Source organism: Furipterus horrens, unplaced genomic scaffold (assembly GCF_987537825.1).
Source record: "Furipterus horrens unplaced genomic scaffold, mFurHor1.1.pri manual_scaffold_2, whole genome shotgun sequence".
In the NCBI taxonomy this organism is placed as follows: Eukaryota; Metazoa; Chordata; class Mammalia; order Chiroptera; family Furipteridae; genus Furipterus; species Furipterus horrens.
In genome coordinates this window covers 56,319,897-56,334,624 of record NW_028327172.1, presented here as the reverse complement: position 1 = coordinate 56,334,624, position 14,728 = coordinate 56,319,897, and the positions used below count along the sequence as shown (strand labels likewise).

General features: G+C 35.7%; 1 non-coding gene across 1 annotated transcript; it reads right to left on the bottom strand.

Moving 5' to 3' along the window:
- Positions 1-14,145: 14,145 nt before the first annotated feature.
- On the bottom strand, positions 14,146-14,252 carry LOC150018600 (U6 spliceosomal RNA). Its single transcript, XR_016509379.1, has one exon. It is a non-coding gene; the product is annotated as a U6 spliceosomal RNA (small nuclear RNA).
- Positions 14,253-14,728: the final 476 nt, after the last annotated feature.

The window sequence follows — 14,728 nt, the reverse complement described above, 5'->3', positions numbered from 1 at the left end:
GTGACAACTGACACCACAGAAATACAAAGATTAGAAGAAATACTATTACAATTATATGCTAACAAAGTGGGCAACCTGGAAAAAATATATAAACTCCTAGAAACGTACAATCTTTTAAAGCTGAATCAAGAACAAACAGAAAATATGAACAGATTGATGACTACTAATGAAATAAAATCAGTAATAAAAAAAATTCCCAGTAAACGAAAGCCCTGGAGTAGATAGCTTCACATCTGAATTTTATCAAACATTCCAAAAATGCCTATCTTTCTCAAATTATTCCAAAAATTTGAAGATAAGGGAAGGATACAAACTCATCTTATAAGGTTAGCATTACTCTGATACCAAAACCAGACAAAGATACTACAATAAAAATTATAGGCCAATATTCCTGATAAACATAGATGCAAAAACCCTTAACAAAATATTAGGAAACAGAATTCAGCGATACATTTAAAAAATTATATACAACAATCAAGTTCAATTTATTCTGGGAATGCAAGGACTAGTTCAATATCTGAAAAGCAATTAACATAGTGCACCATAAAAAGAATAAAGGATAAAGAATAAAAAATCATATGATTGTATAATGGATGCAGAAAAGCATCTGACAAAATACAACATCCATTTATGTTCAAAACTCAGCACAGTGCAGATAGAGAGAACGTAACTCAACATAACAAAGGCTATATATGACAAACCCACAGCTAGCATAATACTCAACTGTAAAAAGTTGAAAGCTTTTTCTTTAAGGTCAGGAATGAGACAAAAATGTCTACTTTTCACTACTTCTGTTCAACATAGTATTAGAAGCCCTGGCCGCAGCAATCAGACACACACAAAAAAGGTACCCAAATAGGAATGGAAGAAGTAAAAATGTCATTGTTTGCAGATGACATAATACTATAGATCAAGAACCCTAAAGATTCCACCAAAAACCCATTAGAACAACTAAATGAATTTAGTAATGTAGCAGGATACAAAATTAATATTCAGAAATTGATTGCATTTTTACATACCAATAACAGACTATCAGAAAGAGAAATTAAGAAAACAGTTCCATTTACAATTGTACCAAAAAGAACAGAATATTTAAGAATAAATTTAATGAATAAGTAAAAAATCTGTACTCAGAAAACTATGAGACATTAAAGAAAAATATTGTAGAATATACAAATAAATGGAAGGCTATATCATGCCCTTGAATAGGAAGAATTAACATTGTTAAAATATCCATACTACCAAAGCAATCTACAAATTCAATACAATCTCTATCTAAATACAAATGGCCTTTTCAGAACTAGAAAAAAAATCCTAAAATTTATATGAAACCAAAAAAGACTGCCATACTGCCAAAGCAATCTTGAGAAAGTAGAAGAAATTTGGAGGTAACATAGTACCTAATATTAAACTATACTATAGAACTGTAGTAATCAAAACATCATGGTACTGGCATAAAAACAGACACATAGATCAATGGAACAGAACATAGAGTCCTCAAATAAATCCATGCTTATATGCTTCTATGGTCAATTAATCTATGACAAAGGAGACAAGAATATTGAATGGGGTAAAGACAGTCTTTTTAATAAACGGTGGTAAAACTGGAAAGGAAAAAAATCAATTTCTTACACTGTATACATTAATAAACTCTAAAAGGATTGAAGACTAAAATGTAAGACCCAAAAGTATAAAATTCCTTGATGAAAACATAGGCAGTAAATTCTTTGACATTGCTCTTATGTCTCCTTTTGTATGGAAAACAAAACAATAAACAAACAAACAAACAAACACAAATGGGACTATGCCAAACTAGAAAGTTTTAGCACAGCCAAGAATACCATCAACAAAACAAAAAGACAACCTACCAAGTAGAAGATTTTTGCCAATGATACATCTAAAAAGGGGTTAATATGCAAAATTTACAAGGAACTCCTACAATTCAATACCAAAAAAACCCAAACAATCTGATTAACAAATGGGCAGAGATCTGAATAGATATTTCTCCAAAGAGGACATATAGAGATGGCCAAGAACATATGACAAGTTGCTCAACATCACTAATCATCAGGAAAATAAAAATGAATATCATGATGAGATATCACTTCAAACCTGTCAGAATGGCTATCATCAATAAATCAACAGGCAACAAGCACTGGTCAGGATGCAGAGACAGGGAATACTTGTGCATTTTTTGCTGGGATTGTAAATTGGTGAAGCCACTAGGAAAAAAATATGAAGATTTCTCAAAAAATTAAAAATGGGACTACCATATGACTCACCAATTCCACTTCTGGGTATTTATCCAAATGAATCCAAAACACTAATTCAGAAAGTTATCTGCGCTCCCATGTTCATTGCTGAATTATTTCCAATAGCCAAGACAGGGAAGCAACTTAAATGTCCCCGGATAGATAAATGGATAAAGAAGATGTGGTACATATACACAATGGATTATTACTCAGCCTTAAAAAGAATGAAATCTTGCCATTTGTGACATCATGAATGGACCTAGCAAAGTGAAATAAGTTAGACAGAGAAAGACAAGTACCATATGATTTCCCTCATATGTAGAATCTAAAAAACGAAATAAATGAACAAACAAAACAGAAACAAACTCATAGATACAGAAAGCAAACTGATGGTTTGAGGAGATTCATGCAAAAGGGGAATGGATTAAGAAATAAAAATTGCCAGTTATAAAAATAGTTATGGGGATGTAAAGTACAGCACAGGGAATATAATCAATAACACTGTAATAAACATGTATGGCCTCAGATGGGTACTAGACTTACTGGTGTGATTACTTCATAGTTATATAAATGTTTAATCACTGTGTTGTACACCTGAATCTAATATAATATTGTATGTCAACTGTAATTGAAAAATAAAAAAAGATAATGACTCCAATTCTACTTGGATTACTGGTTAATTGCAAAACAAACAAACAAACCTAACAAATTGCTCTATTTCCAGTATATCTATTTAAATTCATTTTAGATGTTACTCTCAGATAAATCTTACTAAGCTATAGTTATTATCATATTATACTCTTGTTTAAAAATTTCCAGTGGCTTTCTATTGTCTTACAGTAGATTTCAAGGAGAAATGATCATATTTAAGTGAAAATACAAGTTGATTCACTAGGATATGAGAACAATATTAAAATACTTTTGTATTATTACAGTAATGAAGAGTATGCATTTTATAAGACAATAAATATATAGTTGTTTATTTCTTTTGCCCAAAATGTTTCCTTTTTTTTCCTTTAGGCTCCAATCTTAACCATTTTTCAAATTATAGCTCAGATGCTAATTCCTCTTTGATTATTTTAGCAGTCAGAGCAGGTTTGATTATAAATAACAGAGAATTACTCAAATTAGTATAATTAATACATAAAGTAAAGGTTGATGCCATTAAAAAATTAAGATAAAGAGAAAGCTTCACATGTTCTTTCATCAGGCACCAAAGCCATTTGTCCATGATTCTCTTGGTTCTTTATTGCTTTATGTAACCTTTGTCCTCAGGTTGGTTTCCTTCATGATTACAAAATGTTGCAGTAAATGTAAGCCTTACATTTGTATTCTACATCATGTACAGCAAAAGACCAAAATACTTCTCTGCCACCTGATCCCTGCTGCAGTTCAATGAAGGTCCTTGGCTTTTAAAATATTAGCTCAGGTTATCTTCCCTCTCATGCTGATTAGATAGGTCAGCAGGGCCTACGTCTTAGTTAAACTAGTCAAGGTTCACCCCTGGAATTTGCAGGTCATCAAATTCGTGGCTGTTTTAAAAGGAAGATAAAAACAGTATATTCAGAGTAGGTAAACAATTTCCACTACTAGCCTTAAGGCATTTACCAGTTAAACTGAATTACTATGATATTTTATTATGTAGTCAATACTTCCTTTTATCCTCATTTTTCTTTGTATTATTGCAACTTTCTTTCATATCTACTATGTTTGAAGCTGCTTGAGGGTCCAGTACCCATATCTGATTCATGGTGGGTATTATTTTCAGCATTAAATAAAATCTTGAGACTCAAAATATACAAGCAAGACCAAAGAATTTTTTAAAAGATTTATTTATTTGTTTGTTTTTAGTGAGAGGGGAAGGGAGGGAGAAAGAGAGGGAGAGAAACATTGACTGGTTGTCTTTGCACGCCCCTAGTGAGGGACCTGGCCCACAACCCAGGCATGTGCCCTGACCAAGAATCAAACCAGTGACCTCTCAGTCTGCAGAGTGACCACTGAGCCACACCGGTCAGGGAAAGAATAAAACAATTAATAGGAGCTCATGTCTTTCCCAAGTAATTGCAACAGAAAACGTGGTCATACAAAAGCAAACAGAAAATGACAGAAAGAAGGACTCTCCTGCTGTAGGTCTATAAGCAACTTCTTGTTGCTTTGCATCTAGCATAGTGCTTTGTTAGATTACTGTATCGAGAGTACATATAGTACACATAAATAAATAAATAAATGTAAAATAATTTCCTTGAAAAATAGGTTCCCTTTTATTAGAAGATTTTCAGCAAAGTGTAACATGACATATTCATGTGTGGAATGGACTCATTCGTTGAAGAAAATTTGCATGCAATTACTTCTAAGATGGCTTACATTTCAACAATTTATTTATTTTGATATTTTGAGGGCAGAAGGTGTCTTTTGATTGGCTTTTCCTTAATTATCTATTTTTTACAGATTTTTTATTGATTATATTGTTACAATAGTTCCAATCTTTTCCCTCTTGCTCCCCTCCATCCAGCACCCCCCTCCCCCAACAATCTCCCACCCAGTCCATGCCCATGATTCATACATACAAGCTCTTCAGCCTCACCCTTTCATATATTCTTCTTCTTTTTTTAAAATAATTTTTTTCAAATTTTGAAATTTTTATTTGCTTTTTCAATATACTAATAAATTTTTAAAAATATAGACCATTATGAAATGTTTATATGGTCTATTACAATTTTATTTCTAGGGCCGGAATATGACATTATCTCTTTTTATAAAAGCTTTTAAATTACCACGTTATAAATATCCCTTATTTCGTACAAGATGCATATCCTAATAAAAGTTTTCCTTACTTGACTGAAGAAAAACTACACATTTAAATATTTAATAGTCAGATACACTATTATTACAGTTGTGAGTTCTAAAAAATACATAAAAGTTCTACAAATGACAACATAACATGTTATAGCAAATTGCTTTAATATATGGAATAATACCTCTAGATGTTTATTTCTTTTTGCAATCTCGCTTGGTGTATTTCTCTCTTTGGTTTGTAGCATTTTATCAGCTCCAAGTTCAAGCAACTTCAAAACTACATTTTTATGACCCTGACGTGCTGCCAAGTTAAAGCCTATATAAGTGCGGGAAAAGAAGATTGTTTAAAAAGAAAGACTGTATATGAGAGAGAGAACAGTATTTATGTCATAATAAAGTTAACATTGTTAATTAAAATGATGTAATCCATTCATTTCACAATTTAATGTAAACATATTTCTAAAGTTGTAATTGCAAAGCAGACTTCCAGTGCTGATTGATGTTATAAAACCAAATGTTTTACACATTCAAGTGACATAATATAATGCCACGATTTATCTGCCAATCACTGAACTGTTTTTTATAAAAAAAATTCTAAGTGTATTATAGGGCCTAGGCATTGTTCTGTGTTATATCTTCTGTGTCAACAGTGAAGACAAAGAGAGTCAGGTAATTCTTTTATCATAGTTCAGTTGTTGATTTTCTTTACCAAACAAAATTATATCTCATCCCTTCTGTTATTTTTCTTAAAAAGATTTGTGTGGCCTACTGCTAGTAATAACAAGGTATCAATATCTTAGAAATAAAAAGGAACATTGTATAATCAATTCTTACAGTATAACCATTCTCATCCTGGCTATTAACTTCTGCTCCATTAGCAACAAGGAGAGCAACAACCTGAGGGTGGCCATCTCGTGCAGCATACATGACTGGAGTCATTAGTCTCCCTTATCAAAGTTGGCATTAGCACCTCTGTCCAAAAGGACCCGAACCAGCTCTACTTTGGAAACGCTAGCAGCATACATAAGGGGAGTCCATCCATACCGAAAACTGGAATCTACATTAGTGCCAGAATTTAGGAGCTCTTGGACCAACGAAATATCTCCTGTGGTCAATGCTTTCTTAAACGTTTCATTCTTTTCTTCAGTGGGTAACAGTCCTTTTAATTTCTGAGATGCTCAATCGAGATAACCAATCTCCAATCCATCATTGTTGCTCTCACTCCTCTCGCCTCCACCAGCCACTGCCATGCTGCGCAGTGTACCTGCTGCCATGCCCCTTGCCCATTCCCTACCCACAATTAATTAATTTTTTAAACAATAAAAAATAACAATCCCTCCCTCTCAAACTTAAGACACTTTATAATCTTATAAAGGACCATGGGCGAAGGTCTTGAGCTCCTCTACCTGCTTCAAGCTGGACATAGTTGTCGTCCTACCTACCTTGGGTACAGAAATCCCTAATAAGAGTGGGGGTGTGGAGGGGAGGGTGGCCTTTCCACATGGGGAAGGATTGTGCAGACTCCAGGTTGGTTGGCTGTCTCTGGACAACGGCATGCTTGGTTTAACAGGCTGGCATCCTTGTTGTATTCTGGGGGCAACAGACTTGGCAACGGGGTTAAAAGACATCATTCAATCCATAATCACTAGATGAAAAAAAGCAGGTATTAATTTTTGAATGTCCCACATTAGGGAAAAAAAGGGCTTCTTTGGAGGAAGGTGTGCCAGGCACATCTCACCTGTCCAAAACCCATTTTGCCCATTATACTTAGTTTGGGCTGAGGGAAATATTTTAGGTTTCCCCTCTCTCAGACCTCTGGGCCCTTTCTAATTATCTATCCTTTGTAATCTATAGGTAGTCCACAGAAAAATGCTACGTGCCTAGAGGGTGGTGGTGGCAATGGGGGGAGGAAAGTACAGAGTGATTACAAAGGATAGCATGTTAGCCTGCTCAATATCATGCCTTTCTTTACAAAAAGAAATTTGACCTTGGATAGTTCTTACTTGCATTTAAATAAATAATAATCACTTAACACTTTTATTAAATTAGTTGATATTCTTTTAAAATGATAATTTCTTCTCATCAGAATTTTAATTAAATAAATATAATGTACATAGCTTTTAAGCCTCTGGGTTCATTTTAGATGTTTTCAGTTCACCTAATATAGAACCTATAGTTAATGAAAATTATTTTTATATAACTTTACTCATCAGAAATCTTCTTCCAGCAAAATGATTCATTCAGGCATTAAACATTAAATACACTTGGTCTCAAGACCCATATATACAATGGCCTATTTGAATACTCCATGTTGGTGTCTCACAGTCAAAAACCAAACTCAAGGTATATCCCCATCAAACCAGCTTCTCTTCTAAAGTTAGCTTAACTCACTTTTTCATATACTTTGCTGTTCTTTTCAGAAACCTGGGAGCTATCCTCGACATTCTCTCTACATCACTCTGTCACATCCAATTAATTATCAGAGCTTGCCAATTTTACTTCCCAAATGTGCAAAATTTGTCTTGAATATACTCACTTCCCCCAAACCCTATTGCTATTGCTTCAGGTCACCGGCGAATTGCCTGAACTTAGACAAATAGCTTCCAAAATAATTTCCCTGTTTCTAATCATGACTTTCTCCGTTCTAGTGCCTGCACTTTAACCAGTGTTAAAAAACCCACTGAAATCTTTTAATAGTTTTCTATTACTCTTAGATAATTTTTTATAACTCTACAAGATTTAGATAATATAAATCCTGCTTGATTCTCCATCTTCATCTTTCACTCATCTTCCTCACTTGGCTCCACCCACACAACATTCTCTGTTCCTGAAATGTACAAACTTCCTTTGCTTTCACAACCCTTGCAGGCTATTCCTGGCATGTAAGATATTGCCTTCATCTCTCTCTCTCTTTCTTATTCACAGACACACACAGATACATATACCATATTTCTTCCCACCCTAGCTATTGCCTACTTATCCTTCAAGTCTCAGATTAGATGTCATTTTAATTTGCCAAGGAATTTTTTCAGAACCTTTTACCAGATTAAGTCAATTCATCTTGCTATAAACTCTCATAACCCTCTGTATTTTTACTTATTAGCATGTAATTATATGAAATAATTATTTGTGCACTTATTTGTTAAATACATTTTTTTCTGTTACACCATAATCACCTTGAAGTTAGGCATGGTCTATGGGCTATTTTGTTCACCATTGTGTCCCTACCACCTATATCACCTAACACAATGCCTAATATTTAGTATGCATTCAATAAATATATATTAAGTAAATAATAAAAGCATTATAGAAGAAAAAGATTTACTAAATGATTCTACTTGTTAAAGAGTAGCTCATAATAGAGAAAGACAAGATGTGGCCCCCAAGGAGAGGAAAGTGTGAGACAACAAGTCACAACAAAAATACTGTCCACTTGGTTTTTTAAAAGCATGGCCATAAATAACAGCACTTTTTTCTCTACTTTCTACCTTCGAGGCACTGATCTTGAGTTTTCTCTGTGTAGGTTTTGTAAGCCAGTATTCTTTTCTAGTCTTAACCTCTTTTCAAATTACTCTCCATGTGATGTCACTCACACATTTTAATTAATAAAAAAAAGATTTTATTTATTTATTTTTAGAAATAGGGGAAGAGAGGGAGAAAGAGAGGTAGAGAAACATCAATGTGTGGTTGCCTCTTCTGTGCCTCCAACTGGGGACCTGGCCTGCAACCCAGGCATGTGCCCTGACTGGGAATCGAACTGGCAACCCTTTGATTTGCAGTCTGGTGCTCAATCTACTGAGCCACACCAGCCAGGGTTAATTTTTTATTTGTAATATTATTTCATGTTTTTCTTTTAACCTCACTGGCACTACCATATCACAGAGCACAGTTACCTTAGTTTTAGTCTCCTGCAGAAGGCTCCTAAAGCATCTTCCTATTATAACTGCACAGAAGCTTCATTTCTTTAATATGACCTTTTCTCCTTTGTTTCCTTTTGATTCAAACTGGCCTCATTCAGTACTCTGATTCACTTGCTTCCATCTCCCTTGCACGTCCACTCCCTTAATCATTAAGCCCTCAGGACAATGAAGTTCTTGTCTGTATCAAATAATTTTTGGGAAAAAAAGACTCAGATCTCTTAACCACAGATTCAGTTTCAACCAGACTAAAGGCCTCCATTTTGTTTTAGTTTCAGACCAGAAAACTGGCAAAACCAGAGAAAATGATGCCATGACTAACATCGAGAGTAGATGCACCGATCAATCATTTCCTAACATAGTGTGGACCAGTCAGTAGAGACCACACCCTGTACCATGACCTTAATCCACTTAATCACCATGATTAATGATTTTTTCCCAATATAACCCATTACCTAAAAGTCATTGGGGAGCCAGGTCTTTGATTATTAGCTCACCCGTGACTCCAGGTGCAGGCCACTTCCTCAACTAGTAAAACCCTTACTTACTGTAAGCTCCTGTTTGTGTCTTATTTGGCTTCAACGTATGCAAGCAAATGGACCCCTTTAGTCTGGTAACACTACTCCCACATGGCTTCTTCTTTATATCATTAGTTACAGAACTTCCATTTATCTAGATTTTAGATATTTTGAATAATGGTTGTTCTGTAATTTAGTTGTAATTCTGATGAGGTCACAGGATGCTCCAAGTACCGTGTTTACCTATGCTGCTGTCTTGACCAGAATGCCCAATACATATTGACATGCATTTTATTTACTTATTTATTTATAGATTTTACTTATTTATTTATTTTTAGAGAGCGAAGAAGGGAGGGAGAAAGAAAAGGAGAGAAACGTTGATGTGCAAGAGAAACATACAGTTGCCTCTCATATGCATCCTGACCGGGGACCAAACCAGCAACCCAGGCATGTGCCCTGAGAGGGAATTGAACTAGCAACCTTATGCTTTGTGGGACAGTGCCCAGGCAACTGAGCCACACTGGTCAGGGCTTTACATGTACTTGAGATATTACTATGTTGATCTGAGAGGCTTGAATTTAACCTATGCACTCGGTAAAAGAACTGGTCATATTTTAAGATTGCTTTTTCAAGGTCCTTTTTTTTTTTTTAAGTTTTGTTTTGATTCATTTTGGTTTTGATTCCACTTTCTTAAAAGCACTCTTAGACCTTTGCTACATGACATACTCAGTAATGAAAGAGTGGGTTATGAAAAGCAGGCAAGTAAGTTATTTTAACTTTGTTTTAGTTTTACTAAAAGTATGAGCTTGGGGGCTTCCAAGGCATTCAAATTGTTATCTTGGCTGCTTTTCCACAAACATAAAGTGTCTAAAACAGACATCCATAAAAGTATTTACATTATCTTGATATGTCTTCTTTACTGGTCATGACTAGTCACTTATGGTGACAAATTTACATTTCATATCAGTAGCCTAGTTTTTTATGCAATGGTCATATTTAAGGTTCTAACCATATAGGGTAACATGGGGGAGTAAGGTCTTTTTTTTTTTTATGATCTCTCAATCACTTTTCATCTTGGAGCATGAAATGATGATATAACATCATTGTGTTTACATGGTAATATCATCGTGTATTTTATATGTGGTCATATGAAGTTGACAAATCATCACTTTCTAAAAGCTGAGACAGTGACAAAGTGAGGAGACCTTGGAAAAGTCTAAGGCTTCCTTGGAGGAGAAATTAAGTCTTCCATGGCCTCATGTCTCCAAGTATGAGTGTTAGAAGGCAAACAAAGTGTGTGATTTAACTTTTTGCCACAAAAACATATTGCTAGGTGATTAAAATATTGTTATTTTGGATTGAGTTTAAGAACTTTGGATAGCACTGAAAATGTACATTGCATTCCTAGTGGCCTAGCTGATATTGCTATAGTCTGAAAGGTTGAATGCATTGAATGCCCATTTAAAAGGACCTAATGATCCTAGAAAGATGGATTGCTGTTTCTGGTTGAAATTACATTTTAATAGAATTCCCACAAAAATATGCATTTTAATAAGTTTCATGAAATGCCAACATTTTCCAAATGCAAAAAAAATAAAAATAAAAAAGTTAGAGTGAGGGTAGTGTTTGAATCAGCATATGTAACTTGAAGATTCTGAAATATTATGACAACCAACAGAATGCATTAGTGGGACCCTAGCTTTACCTTTATAGTAATAAAGAAGGAGGTTTCAAGGTTTATAGTCAGGGTCTCAAAAACACGGGATTTATGCTATTAGAAAATGTTATCCTAACCCTGAGGAGATAGTGATAGCAAAGAATTTAGGGAGCAGACAATGCAGAGGGAAAGTGAGGAACTGCATGTGTATTATGGAACACAGATTTGTGGTCTGTGAATGATGCTTCAGATGCTCTGTTTCTCCTGTTATATCCCCATTGTCTCTGCTAATGTCTAGATTAGGAGTTGGCAAACATTTTCTACAAAGGAATAGGTAGTAAGTAGTTTAGGCCCTCCAGGCCATACAATGTCTGTTACAACTACTCAATCCTGCAAATGTCGCCATAGACAATACATAAAAAAATGGGGGATTCAGCCAAGATGGAAGTATAGGCAGACATGACTTGCCTCTTCACACAACCACATCAAAATCACAGCTAAAATACAGAGCAACCGTGAGCTGGAACTGTCAGAAATCGAGCTAAATGGAAACCTGACAATTACAGAATGGAAGAAACCACATCCATTGAGATGGAGCTAGCAAGCCCCATCAACCTGGCTAACTCTGACCTGCCTTGGAGATCCCCAGAGACTCCACCCCACCCAATTTATGGGCCCACTCAAGCTGCTTTTCCATATGAATGGCTGACCTGGGCTCATGCTTCACAACTTCCTAAATCCTATCAAAGCTTGCCTCAGTGAACTCAAAGCCCAGACACTACCAGCAGCCAGGTTAGATTCACAGCTTGGCTTCCCCTGGGAATCTGTAAGCCCAATAGCAGTAGCAGCCATCTCATATTGCTTTATACCTCTGGCAGGGCACCCTGGGCAAAACACAGGTGAGGGGTGACCTTGGCCTGAACCACTTGGGACACCCCAGGGCCAGTGTACCCAATGGACAGCTACAGATCACATTGAAGCATAACTACCTTGCCACTGCACAGCTGATCCTCCACAGAGGATAGAGGTTGCTGATAAGTGGTCATAGCCTGTCCTTGCAGCTGACTAGCCTGGGTAAATCCCTCCCATTGATCTGCTAACAGCAACTAAAGTTCAACTACAAGAGGAGGTTGTACTCCTTCCACCCAAAGGGCACACCTACATCTCTCCAGAAGGAGAAGAGGAAAATGAGAAATTGAAAGCTTATTTGAAAAAACAATGAAAGAAAACTTCCCAAATTTGGTGAAGGAAGTAGACATATAAGTCCAGGAGTCACAGAAGGTCACAAACAAGTTGGACCCAAAGAGGAGCACACCAAGAAACATCATAATTGAAATGCCAAAGTTTCAAGATAAAGAGAGAATCTTAAAAGCAGCAAGAGAAAAGAAGAGAGTTACTTACAGAGGAGTTCCAATAAGACTGTCAGTTGATTTCTCAAAAGAAGCTTTGCAGGCAAGAAGGGACTGGCAAGAAGTATTCAAAGTGGTGTAAAGCAAGGACCTACAACCAATATTACTCTATCTAGCAAAGTTATAATTTAGAATAGAAAGGCAGAGGAAGTGCTTCCCAGATAAGGTGGAGCTAAAGGAGTTCACCATCACCAGCCCATTATTATATGAAATGTTAAAGGGACTTATTTAAGAAAAAGAAGAAGATCAAAACTATGAACGTTAAAATGAAAACAAACTCACAACTATCAACAACAGAACCTAAAAGACAAAAACAAACTAAGCAAACAACCAGAACAGGAACAGATTTATACATACAGAGATCATTTGGAGGGTTATCAGCTGGGAGGGGTATGGGGAGACAGGGGGTAAATTGTGCAGGGATCAAGAAACATAATTGGCAGGAACAAAATAGGAGGATGTTAAGAATAGTATAGGAAACGGTGAAGCCAAAGAACTTATGAACACAACACTGGGGCATAAACTAAGGGGTGGTGGTGAGAATTGCTAGAGGGAATGGGGGTACTAGGTGGAGTAGGGCAAAAGGAAAAAATATCAGGACAGCTATAACAGTGAAATCAATAAAATATACTCAAAATGGGTATGGCTATATTTCAGCACAACTTTATTTACAAAATTGGTGGACAGTTGGATTTGGTCCACAGATTGTTGTTTGCCCTGGATTTCTATTTACCAAGGCAGATTTGCCTGGATCATGGCATTAGTCTCTTTCCTGTCTATAAAAACAAAGTCTTTACATCCTTATTCATTTATTCAAGAAATTTTTTAGAAAATCTAATAAATACCAGACACCATATCATCCATGACAGATACAGTAGTGAAAAAGATAGATGATTTTCTTTCCTCTAGCTGTTTTTATTTAAGAAACAAATGATATAAAAACAAAGAAGTAATGAAGATATTGAAAACTCATTTTAAGTATTATAAAGGAAGTAATTACTAAAATGTAAAAGAGGGTGATTGGAGGTAAGCTCAAATTAAAATAGAATGGTCAAGGAGTGCTTTCAGAACAAAGTGACATTTAAGTTAAAACCCGAATGATAGAAAAAACTGGCCATATCATGAGCCAGGGGAATTATCACACCAGGAAAGAAAAATGAAAAGTATGAGGTCTGAGACTCTTAGGTGGGAAGATGCTTGATATGTTCTGAGAACAGAATAGAAACCTATGTGCCTAGAATATAGGGGAAGAGAGGTATAAAGGAGGTAAGAAATGACAGTATTCAGATCGAGCAGGGACTGGAAGGTCATGGTAGTGTGTGTAGAATGTTTTCTAACCATGCCCACGGGTCATACATACAAGTTCTCTGGCTTCATCCTTTCCTATAGTTTCTTTCTTTCTTTTTTTTTTTGCACGTCCCTGTCCAATTCTCCTAGCATCATTTGTTGAAGACGCTCTTCTTACTCCATTTTATGCTCCTTCCCCCTTTGTCAAATATTAGTCGATTATATAGACCTGGGTTTATTTCTGGGCTCTCCATTTTGTTCCATTGATCTATATGTCTGTTCTTATGTCAGTACCAGACTGTTTTGATTAAAAATATGGAGTGCTTCATGAATTTGTGTGTCATCCTTGCACAGGAGCCATGCTAATCTTCTCTGTATCATTCCAATTTTAGAATATGTGCTGCCGAAGCAAGCACTTATTCTTTATTTTTTTTTATTCTATTACAGTTGTTCTAATTTTTCCCCCTTTTTCCTCCTCCCTCCAGTCCACCCCCACTCCCACAGTCCACCCCCACACTGTTGTCCATATCCATGGTCATTCATACATGTTCTTTGACTAATCCCTTTTCGTTCTCCTCCTTTCCACCATTTCCCCCTCCCCTCTTTTCTCTGGCAGCTGTCTGTCTGCTGTCCCACCTTTCCATGCCTCTGGTCCTATTTTGCTTGTTAGTTTATTTTGTTAATTAGATTCCTCTTATAAGTGAGATCATATGGTTTTTGTCTTTCATCTCCTGTCTTATTTCACTTAGCATAATATTCTCCAGTTCCATCCATGCTGAATATTGTTGATAAATTAATTGGTATTAATGTTGTAAAATCAATTTCTTTGTGTATTCTATACTACTTTCAATATTCTTATTTTGTGTCTCCTATTAAAAAACACATTCAATAG